Source organism: Peromyscus californicus, unplaced genomic scaffold (genome assembly GCF_007827085.1).
Source record: "Peromyscus californicus insignis strain IS unplaced genomic scaffold, ASM782708v3 Scaffold_6__1_contigs__length_162567912, whole genome shotgun sequence".
In the NCBI taxonomy this organism is placed as follows: Eukaryota; Metazoa; Chordata; class Mammalia; order Rodentia; family Cricetidae; genus Peromyscus; species Peromyscus californicus.
In genome coordinates, this window is record NW_026294584.1 from 149861724 (window position 1) to 149873592 (window position 11869).

At 43.7% G+C, this 11869-nt stretch overlaps 1 protein-coding gene and 1 long non-coding RNA gene across 4 annotated transcripts in view; one reads left to right on the forward strand and one right to left on the reverse strand.

Annotated features, from left to right (window-relative positions):
- Eps8 (epidermal growth factor receptor pathway substrate 8) overlaps window positions 1-4598 on the reverse strand; it is a 173059-nt gene extending 168461 nt beyond the window's left edge. Inside the window, exons 1-2 of one of the 2 annotated variants that reach the window (XM_052720243.1) lie at window positions 4430-4598; window positions 3485-3568 (exon numbers count right to left, since the gene is read on the reverse strand). The gene's annotated coding sequence lies outside the window, so the exon portion shown is untranslated. The remainder of the gene's footprint in view (window positions 1-3484; window positions 3569-4429) is intronic. The other variant, XM_052720242.1, reaches the window with a different exon arrangement.
- Window positions 4599-4759: 161 nt separating this feature from the next.
- LOC128098816 (uncharacterized) lies at window positions 4760-10565 on the forward strand. Of its 2 annotated transcripts, none has more exons than XR_008214346.1 (3): window positions 4760-6314; window positions 6611-6718; window positions 7903-10565. It is a non-coding gene; the product is annotated as an uncharacterized LOC128098816 (long non-coding RNA). The 2 variants fall into 2 exon arrangements; XR_008214347.1 differs by having other exon boundaries at window positions 8515-10565.
- Window positions 10566-11869: the final 1304 nt, after the last annotated feature.

An 11869-nucleotide genomic window follows, 5' to 3' on the forward strand; every position in this document is an offset into this window, starting at 1 on the left:
GGGATTACAGGCATATGCCATCACTCAGGGTCAGACTTGGCTTTCCAGTAAAAGTTCCAAGCATTAGGAAACCAATTCCTTGATGAAATGGCTAGTTCTTGATAGGCACTCTACAAGAAGGACCTGGCACATCTTCTAGAAACGTGCTTTTTAAAAAAGAAACAAACCACATTGGTAGGAACTTATCAAAGGGACACAAGAAGCAAGCTGCAAGGCTTTGAGCTTCAGAAGGGTTAGATTACAGCCCAAAGGATATGGAAGGTATTCAGGAGTTCAGATTGATAAGTAAATACCCAAGCAACTAAGTGAAGGAAAAGAGAAAACCTCCCCTGAATCTGATAACCCTGCTGATGGTATATACTGTGGCCTGGGATGGAGAAGCCACTGTGCCCTGGTCATCTTCCAATCCAAAGCTCACAGTGGCTGTGTTTCCTTGTCTTGTGGCAGTGTCTGTCCTGGCTAGTTTTATATTCAAATTATAAATAACACACAGTTGTAGATAAATATCCCCCCCCCAGGGATAGGGAGGGGTCATAAGTCTCGACTAATTAAATACAGGCTATGTTAGGAGACTCCTTCCCAGGAGGAGGGAATGAAAAAGTAGAGACCAGGAACTCAGCAGCAGAAAAAACAGACCAATGCTATCTCAGCCAGTGATCAAGATGAGTCTGATATCCCTGCAGATGGTTCTAATGGTTGATGGTTCGGGCTGTGACTTGTGATGGAGAAGGCACTTTGCCCTGGTCATCTTCCAATCCAAAGCCCACAATGGCTGTGTTTCCTTGTTTTGTGACAGTGTCTGTCCTGGCTAGTTTACATTCAACTTGACATCAGAGAGAAGGGAGTCTCCGTTGAGAAAATGCCTCCATAAGATCAGGCTGTAGGCAAACTTGTGGGGCATTTTCTTAATTAGTGATAGATGTGGGATGGCCCAGCCCATTGTGGGTGGGGACACCCCTGGGCTGGTGGTTCTGGCTTCTGTAAGAAAGCAAGCTGAGCAAGCCAGGGGGAACAAGCCAGTGAGCAGAACTCCTTCGTGGCCTCTGCATCAGCTCCTGCCTCCAGGTTCCTGGCCTGTTTGAGTTCCTGGCCTGAATTCCTAAGGTGATGAACAGCGATGCGGAAGCAGAAGGCAAATAAACCCTTTCCTCCCCAACTCGATTTTCATGGTGTTTCATCACAGCAATAGTAACCCTGACTAAGTCAGGGACTCACTACGTAGCCAGGCTGGCCTCAAACCTGTCATCTTTCCACCTGAGCTTTCCTAGTGCTCGCATCTGAGGTGCACATAATTACAGCCTACCCCCCGGGACAAACAAAAGACAAATTCAAAGGGGAAAAGCATGTTATTAACGTATATGGCCAGGACTCCTCAAAATGGTCAAAGTTGTCAAAAAAACAAAAAACAAACAACAACAAAAAAAACAAAGATAATATGAGAAAAGATCAGAGTCAGCCTGAGCTGAAGAGACTCTGACAATCAAATGTGACTAGTGTTCTGACTAGTAGACTCCTGAGAGAGAAAACAGGTTAGATAAAACTAGGGAGGGGATGGAGTGTGGCTCAGCGGTAGAACTATGTGCATGAGACCTTGGGTTCAATCACCAAAAACAAAGGAAAAAAGACATAATCAAAGTATGAGCTATAACTAATAATACAACACCAATAACGACCCATTAATTGCAGCCAATACAATTTAGGATGTTAATAGGAGACGCTATTATAATCCCTGTACCACTGCTGCATTTTTCTACCATCTAGCTTACAGACTATCAATATTCATTTATTATTTTTAGTGTGTGTGTGTATGTGTGTCTGCACTCACACGTGTGTTCAACTGACCCGGGAGCTTGCCATTTGAGGTAGACTGGCTGGCTAGCAAGTCCCTAATATCCACCCTCTGCCTCCCCCCTCACACACTCCTGCACTGGGACTGCAGAGGCATGCCCAGCTTTTTATGTGGGTGCTCAGGATCTGAACTCATCGTGGATTGGCAAGCATTTTACCCACCTAGCCATCTCCCCAGCCCCTAGGGTCTGTTTTAAAAGCCCATTTCGAAATGTATCTGAAGACGCTGCAGTGGGGACCTGAAGAACCCCCCACTTTCTTGTAAACACTCAGTTCACATTGTTTGCAAGGACTCCACTACAGTGCGTCTTAAGAAAAATATTTTCAGTTCCTCACAGCTGCAAACAATTTGGTGTAGCAACTCCCAGCAGGGATGTACTGTATAGCCAGAGCACTTTGGCTAAAGTTCCATCCCTTCCTCTCTGACACCCCTGCAGATGTCTGAAAGTTTATAAGCTATACTTAGGTTGTTTTGCACTGAGACAAAAACCACCAAATGTGCTTAATACGACTTAGAAAAGCCAATCTAAAATTTACATAAATGAAGTTAGTGTTAAAACTCATCTAATAAAACTTCAAGGAACAAAAGAGCTTTGAATCCGGCGTTTATACTTTCTTATTCTAACCAGGCTCAATTGAACGTATATTTTAAGATAAAAACAGGTGAGTGAAGAGGAGATTCAGGGGAATAAAAAGGAGTAGATAAAGAGATGTGTAATGTAAGGTTTTAAAATGGGATGGTGTGAAACACAGCAAATTAAAGAAAGCACTGAAGGCGGAGGGCAGCAGTGTATGTCACAAAGCTACAAAGTCCTGGAGGCTGAAAAGCTAGATACACACACAAAATGAACTCTCTACCTCTGAACACAAATAAGCAAAGTGTTCAAAATTAAACACCAGTTTCCTGTTAGGGAATTTTTTTTTTAATCATCCTCAATACAAGTTCACTTAAGGCATTTCCCACTGTTAATCAAAGGCCAGCTTGCCAATTAGAACAATACTCAGTGACACTTTGAAAGTGAAAGAAAGTTACAAAGTGCACATCCCAAATACTATAAGCAACACTTAGCTCAGAACAGTAGGAATTACAAGATATTTTCTTTCCCTTCTTTTTCTGCTATGAGGGAAGTGACTTGTGAAATTTTACGAAGTCTTAATCTACTATTGTGCAGGAAAGGCTTTCTATGCGCACACACTCACTAGCTGTGGCACTCGGTACACACCATCTATGTGACAAGTCTACACAGACTGGTTTAACTTTCAGATGGTGTGAGCCCATCAGCCACAGATTTTCCACACCACCAAACTAAGAACTACAGCAGCATGCCCAGAAACCTCCGATCCCCAATTTTAAAAACAAGAAAGAAAGTAATCTTTACTGGGTGAGGTGAGATGTCACTGACTTTAATTTTAATAGACTAGCTGTCCCCAAGATCTACAATTCTACACTGGAGCGCAGGCGGTCCCAAACCCAAGGAGCTGCAGAATGGCATCCTTTTAAAGGAGAGAAATTAGAAACAGCCCACAACACAGTTTGAGGTTTTTGTTGTTGTTTAACATAAAAAAGCCTTCCAGGAATCCCAATTCCACCTCCTACTCAAAGTGGCAAAACCAAGTAAAAATTCAAAGTACTCACACGTGTCTGAACCAAGTTGAATCTGAACGGATCTTATTCGCTATTTTGTCTCTCTCTCCTACTGTCTGAGGCAAGAAGTGAAACCTTGAAAAGAAAAGCAGCCATGCATTCGCTGAAACATTGGCTCAGGGAAGCCGCCTCTTCCACTGCCTCGCCGCTCCAAATGTCTCCGGATTTTAAGCCCAAACACCAGGGATTCCTGCCCAGGCGAGATGCCAGCAGCACTTGGGGTTACAGTGAGATGAAGAGGAGGATTGGAGCAGCAGGGCTCAGAGAACCGTGCAAAGACTTTGCATGTGTATTGTAGTCATTGAAAAGAAAGGAAGGGGTGAGACTTGGGGAGCCTGCAATACCTCTCAGTGGGTGTGGAACCCCTCCAAAGCCCTAATGACAGCAATAGGAGAGGCCATCTTCCCCAAAGTAAAATGGTGCTGGAAAGTGATCCAGAATTTACAAGTACTCAAACACAGCGAGCTACCTCAACTGGAGGTGTAGACTAGGGCGGGTCCCCATCTCTAACGGGTCTCCTGGGGGGAGTCCCGACTTGGGCTGGGGCGAGAGGTTCTCTCAAAGCCCCAAGTCCAAGACATTAAGGTACGGTCTGCGTCCAGGTGTGCCGATCTCAGGTGCGCCCCGCGCAGCCCAGGTGAGCGTGGGGTCTGGGAGAGCCCTCGGCTCCCACCCCGGCGGAGCAGGTCGCGGCGGGCTCGGGTCTCGTGGCTCCGGGGAGCGCGGAGCAGGCTCGGGGACGCGCTGGGGCGGCAGCGCCCTCGCACACCTGGCCGCCGACACCAGTTGCAAAGGGTCCAAGTGAACCGCGGCGGCCGCCGAGCCTGGCACCGCTCGGGTCCCGGCGCACAAAGGCGCTTACGGAAAATCGAGGGGGAGCCCATGCCGCGGGAAGCCCACCCGGGGGACCCGCACCGGTGTCCGAGGGGCTCTTACCTTGGATCCGCCCTCTGAGCCGCCGCGCTCCTCGCGGAGTGTCGCGACCTCCCCAAGACACGAGGTGGCGGGTGGTCGAGAGAGAAAGAGCCCCGGGGTGGAGCGCCCACCGCGCCCCGCTGCAGAGTCGCCGCTGGGGCTTGCCCGGAGCCCCGCGCCCCGCGAGCCCGCCTCGCCCGCCGCCCGGGCAATGTGTGCGAGCCGCTCGCTCTCGGCCACAGCCAGCGCGCGCCGCGCATGCCCAGCAGCGAGCCGGGAACGCGCGTTGCCCCGCGCGGCCGGGAGAGGGCTCCGTTTGCCGGGTCTTGAGGACGGTTGAGTCTCTAGCGCACCCTTGGGCTCTGGACTGGGTCGGCAAGATGGGCACGACACCCAGCAGGGGAGACCGGGGATCCCAGCCTCAGACTGTGTCCACAGTTCCCCAGGTGAGCCGACATGCGTCTGTAGAGCACCGCCCGGGACGGGGTGATGCCCCAGGCAGAGAGAGCGCTCAAGTGGACTGGGACCAGATCCTGGGGCACAGCTGATGACCACTGTCAATTCAGGAGTTACTGCCCTACCCAGCTAGCAGCGGGAGGTATTCTCCCGGCCTCTGAACTGTGACCCTTGGTCTCTTCTTTTCCATCTCCTCAAACCATGCGATGTTTAAGTGGTACCCAAGGGCTTCACTGGCTTAGAGAAGCTCCAAACAAACCCCGGTCCCTGGATGCGGCCAGCAAGCCCAGACCCGTCTCACAAGGCGGCTTGGATCCAATTTTTCATGGGAGCTCCTGCCAAGAGCCTGGTGTAGTTTCGAGGATGGGAGACTTCAGTCCAGAAACAACTGCTCGCCACCTCAGCGCTCCCTGGGTCGATCCGGAGCCACAAAATGAGCATCTGCCGGTGTTCTCTCCTGAACCTCGCATTTTCTTACCCTTGACGGTACCTCCGTTGTCACAGCTACGCCCCCAGACATGCAGGCCTTTCTAACTTCAAGTCAATTGACTTCCAGAAGCCAAGAAAGACTATTAAATGAAACTTGGCTTAAATAGCTGGGCCTACCTGCTTTGTGAGGCAGGCTCAGGCCAAGACTGGGGAATAAAGGGGGCAGTGATGGGATTTATGATTAAGTTCCGTCTCTGCCTTCATCGAGAGTCTTCTGTCCAACATTTCCAACAGACGAACATCCACCAGATCATGTCCAATGTTGGAAACAGCTGGTTTTGCTCGATAGTATAGATAACTAGGATTGTTTATTGACCATCTACACCAGGAACGAAGAAACCTACTTACATCATCTCTAAGCCTTAAAATGAATTGCCATTTTAGAAAACTGGGAAAATGATATTCAGAATTTCCTTTTTGCCAAAGCCAATACTGACATCACAATTAAACTCCAGGCCTGCCTACTCCACAGCTTACGTTAATACATTTATGAACCCAAACCAACGCTCTTTAAACCGTAGACTGGTCTAGACCTACCCATAGGACTTACATGAAATTAATCGTACAGATATTGCAAGCCTTGCAATGGTAGATGCAGATTAATAAATAACCAACAGAGGTGTTTTGAGACTTTTCCTCAAAATGTTTCTCCTTTCACTGGTCCTCAAATGACAGAATGATCTGTCAAAACCACTCTTTACCCTGTCTTAAATGAGCTTGGGGTTTTTATTCTCTCTGGCACACACACACACACACACACACACACACACACACACACACACACACCGTAGTAAGTCACTAAAACAATCATTGACCCTTTGATCAAGGAACCCTTCCAGCAGCGAGACATCCCAAACTTGTGTTCGGTTTTCTTTTGGCGAGCAGACAGCCGAGGGTCAAACAGAAAGCTCTGCATTGCGTGAACTGCAATTGAACGGTAGCTTCCATCTTAGTGCTCCATGTAAGTCCATACTGTTAAACCTAAAGTTTTCTTTCAAATTGTATTTTTGTTTTAGGGCATAATTGTATATAAATATTAACCATCACCATAAACTTAAAAGTCTATAAATTTGATGCATATGTCTTCTTTGCTTCATTTAAGTAATCTGGTTTATAATTTTGCTAAGATTCAATCATGTTTTCCTGTTTAAATTTTTTATCACATTTCTATTTATTTAGTCTCTCCTCTCTCTCTCTCTTCTCTCTTCTCTCTCTCTCTCTCTCTCTCTCTCTCTCTCTCTCTCTCTCTCTCTGTAGATGTGTCAATGGCACATTCGTGGAGATTAGAAGAAAACTTGCAGGAGTCTGTTCTCTCCTTCCACAGTATAAGCCCCAAGGGACTAACCTCAGGATATCAAGACTGCAGTAAGTTCTGTTGCCCACGGAGCCATCATAACAGCCTGAATTAACTGTTTAGAGTGTTGCCAGATTTTTTTTTTTTTTTTTTTTTTTTTTTTTTTTTTTTTTTTTTTACTGTTTGAAAACCTCACTTACTGCGAGGCATGTTTGGCACATGCCTATAATCATAGCACTTGGCAGACACATCCAGGAAGGCCGGGAGTTCAAAGCTATCCTTTGTTAGGTGGCAACTTCAAGGTCAGCCTGAGCTGCACAAGATCTTGTCTCTCAAAATCAAAAGGAAAAAAAAAAAACCTCCTGTGTTAATATTGGCATGTGGAACAAAAAAAAATGTAGAGCAAAATAAGCACAAATATGTAGAGTAGATGAGCATCCTAAATATGGATTGAAGTGCAAAACTCCAGCCTACATCTGAGTATTAAAGCTACATACAGAAAATTGCATTAATGTTCAAAATAACTAGAAGAGGGGACTTAAAATATTCTCATCGCAAAGACATGATATATAGATATATAGATATATATATCTATATATCATCAGGTGATACATATGCTAAACACTGGGTTTAGTTAATACAATTAAAATATACTTCTACCAAAATATTACACCTAACCTACAAATGCTAAGAACACGGGTTTTTTGTTTGTTTGTTTTTTACACAAAGGAAAATGGCAGAAATTGGCTTTTTTTCTTAATGTGTAAATTTTTAATGGCAGAATTTTATCTGGGGAGTTTAATCAGAAGTACTCTTCAAACTTTTTCAAATGACCCTCCCTACTTCTACCCTATGACCTGTTATGGAAATGTCATTTCAGGGCCACTGTGTGTAGCCTCTCTGTGAGCATACTTGGCAAATGTTTTACAGTTGAGCTGTATGCCTAGCCCAATTTTGAGTTGTGAACACATATAATACAAGGCATCTCTCTGGAAACCTGTAGAAAAGGGGTACTGTAGTTTGAATATTATTGTTATGATCGGACCTCAACCTTCTAAGTATAATTTGGTAGCCAAGGAATCTCCATTTGGCTACCACCGTCTTTATTATTTGTCTCTTGAAAGAGCGTGCCAAATGCTTACATCATTAGACCTTTTCATGCTTAGAGGTGCTTGGGCTTGTTGGGCTCTTATTTTGTAATTGTTGTTTATGTTTCTTGTTTGTTATGATTCTTTGTATTCATTTGCATTCACAGACTCTGTTATGTTTAACCTGCAAACGCTTTGAAGCTAAAGGTTCAGACTGCTTCAGTGTAACACCTACGTGTGTGAAACCGTGAAGGATGATGGGAAATGAAATGACACTAATATCATCTCCCTGTATGATCTCTACTTACCTATTAGAAACTCTACTAGTCAAAAAGAAATACACATACATTTCTTACACGTGGGTGAAATAGTTTGCTTTTTTGGCTGTTTGTTTTTTAGTAGTCAATAATTTGTTTGCCACACAGAAATCCAACAAGTGCTACATACTAATCCCTTCTGGAGAAAAAAAAATCACTTTATTATCTTTGAATTTCCCACAAATTAATGTCAGTGAAATGGATTCATACGCAAAGATCACAAGACATATAAGAAAAGAAATCAGAAGGCGGCAGTGGCTCACGCCTTTAATCTCAGCACTTGGGAGGCAGGGCCAGGTGATCTCTGTGAGTCTGAGGCCAGCCTGGTCTACAAAGTGAGATCCAGGACAGGCACCAAAACTACACAGAGAAACCCTGTCTCGAGCAAAAAAAAAAAAAAAAAAATCAAAACAAGATTAGATTTATGCTTCAAAAATGCTAATTAACAATGCTCTGTTACAGGAACTAAAAAAATAAAACCCAAAGAAAAGACCAACTAAAATGGCTGCGACTCCAGGAGCATTAGTAAGGGAACAATAGACCCACTGAAGCTGGGAACTCCCTAAGAACAATGTGAGTTGGGCGTGAAGAAAATGTCCAACCTGAGCATGGGGGTGTGAAGAGGTGAGAAGACCAAGAGATGCGAATCACATGTGGATAGCTATTCCCAGTCTCTGAGTGACGGGGAAAGAATGCAGTGGAGACAGGAGGTGAAGGAAAAATAGCTGATGACATTCTAAGATGGATTTAAGACATATCTCCAAGGCAGGGAGTTCTGACATCATATATAAATCTATCAAATGGAACACCTGGAAAGAAAGGATAAAGTATACATTCATATATATGTGTGTGTGTGTGCACATTTATAAGACACATGAAAGCAAGCCAATGTGTACTACACCAGAGGGAAAAATCATTGAGAAACAACTGAAGGATTATTAATGGCAATAATGAGGCTGAAGACAGTGAGATATCTTCAAAGTGCTAAGCAAAAATCACTGACAACCTAGAATTTCATGTCCAGAAAATTATATTTTCAGAACAAAGAATTCAGACATTTGTGAATGAGCAAGAGCTATCTCTTTTTAAATCTTTCGTAGTTGAGCATCTGAAGCCCACTTGCCGAGAAAGGAAAGTAAGCCCACAGACAGAGGAAGAGGATGCTGAGAAAGAATTGAGCAGATACATCAACAAACATTTGGGTTGATATAGAGCTCTAACCTGTAAAGAATAAAAATGAATAGGATGAAATACATTGGGTTTATAAAGGACATAATTGAAATACTACCCCACAGCATACAAGTCAAGAGGAGCAGGGACAGAGTTAAACTGTTCTGGTTTCATTGTTTCAAGAAGGCTAGATATTCATTTTAAATGTCCTTAAGCAAAATATTAAGAGTATGATTGCAGCAAAACCTTCCCATAAGATCATTGCAATATGAAGTTGAGTAAATGTATTCACTTAAACCCTCAATAATCTTCTGAAAGTCTCCATTGGCAACACACACACACACACACACACACACACACACACACACACACACACACACACACATAAGCTGTATAGCTGGTACATGATGAAGATGAGATTTGAACTCAGTTAGCCTAACTCTATAGAACAGTACATGACCTCTATGTTCTTTGTCCCCTAAGAGGGGAAGGGAAGGTGAAATCGATAAACACATTAACAGGGGCTCCTCTGTGGTGAGAATGCCTTAAGTCCAGGGATTAATATCCCAAATCAAAATAAAGTACAAAAAGTAAAGACAAACGAAACTCATTAAACCAATAGTCAGTCCTTTACACTATTCAAAAAGGAAGCTGCATATAAATACAAAAATAGAAAGCATAAGATTGAGAGGAAACCACTCAGACATGTAAATAATCTCAGTACAAATGCCCTAAACCTTCCAGCTAAAAGGCAATTAATGTTATAAATTATGTTTGTAAATACATAACTGTACTACTGGCAGTTAAAGACCACAGAACGTGTAGGACACATCACTTATCAAGTAATGAAATGAAGGTAGGCAAGGCTGCATTGATGTGACAAGCTGTGCTGGCTGATCTTATACCAACTTGACACAAACTAGAGTTATCCGGAAGGAAGAAAACTCATTTGAGGAAATGCCTCCATGAGATCCAGCTGTAAGGCATTTTCTTAATTAGTGATCCATGGGGAAGCGCCCAGCCCATTGTGGGTGGTGCCACCCCTGAGCTGGTGGTCCTGGGTTCTGTACGAAAGCAAGCTGAGCAAGCTATGAGGAGCAAGCCAGTAAGCAGCACCCCTCCATGGCCTCTGCATCAGTTCCTGTCCTGTTTGAGTTCCTGCCCTGATTTCCTTCCATGATGGACTATGATGTGGAAGTGTAAGCCGAATAAACCCTTTCCTCTCCAACTTGTTTTTGGTCGTGGTTTTATGACAGCAATAGAAACCCTGACTAGGACACAGTCAATGAACAGATCATCGTGGAGAAAGATATCCTAATGTAATCATGAAGTCAACAAGAAGCATGCAGTCCAGCATCATGGTGGGAATGGGTTTCAACATCCATGCAGCTATTGGGAGATATTGATCTCTCTCTCTCTCTCTCTCTCTCTCTCTCTCTCTCTCTCTCTCTCTCTCTCTCTCTCTCTCGTGTGTGTGTGTGTATATGTGTGTACACATGCATGTATTATATATGTATACATATATGCCATGTTTACGTATGTATATATGTGTGTATACATGTCTATGTGAGCATATATGGCATTTGCAGCTAGAGATACAAATTCTCGTCAGAATCACAGAAAACAGTCACACCTCCATCATGTCTTAACAGGTTTCAAAGACTGTACCTCTGTACCAGGGGCTAACAGACTTCTGGCAGAAGCTGCGTAGTGAATACCTCTACTGTGTAGGTCAGTGGTTTCTGCTGCCTGCCCCTACATAGATCAAAAGCAGCCACACACAATACATAGGAATGACCATAGCTGTGTTACAGTGAAACTTTATTTGTACCAATGAACTAGAACTTTCTACAATTCCCATACACCTCATCTTCTGGGATTCCCATCCATTCAGAATGGCCAACCATGTTTAACTTGCCAACTACAGAAAAACAAATGGCAGACTGGGTTTAGTCCACATGCAGTAATAATTCACCGACCTCTGGTCCCGACTCATCTATTCTTCCAAGGAAGTAGAGTTGGGAATCAATAGCCAACTGATTTTTTTTAAAGATTTGTGTTTAGAAGTAAATTTAAAGGATAGCACATTCCTAAAGATTAACTTAAAGCAAAGAGATTTAAACGTATTTCCAAATAACTCATGGATCACAAAAGAAATCATAAGGAAAATTTAAAAATACTTAGAATTAGCCTGATGTGCTAGAGTATACCATTAATCCCAGCACTCAGAAGGTGAAGACAGGTGAATCTCCATAAATTTGAGGAAAGTCTAGTCTACATAGTCAATTCTAGGACAACCAGTGAGATCCTCAACATGGTAACAACCTGTCAAAAAAATAATTTAGAATCACAAGGAAGAGAAATGCATGTTAGTATTTTCAGATAATTCAATCTTCTATGACAGTGAACACGAGGAAGCAACCACTGCATATGTTCAGCTAGATATGTTACAGTATAAATCAGGGGGAGACGGCACATTTTGTGGACACTGAGACACCCTTTTCACAGGGTAGAAATGAGCAAAGGTAAAGATTACGAGCATTGAACTCTGTTAATAAGTTGGTAAACAGAAGGGCATCACAAAGCTCAGGACAATAGTTACCTCTGTGCGCTAAGTGATTGGGATAGGGAGACCAGGGAAGTGAAT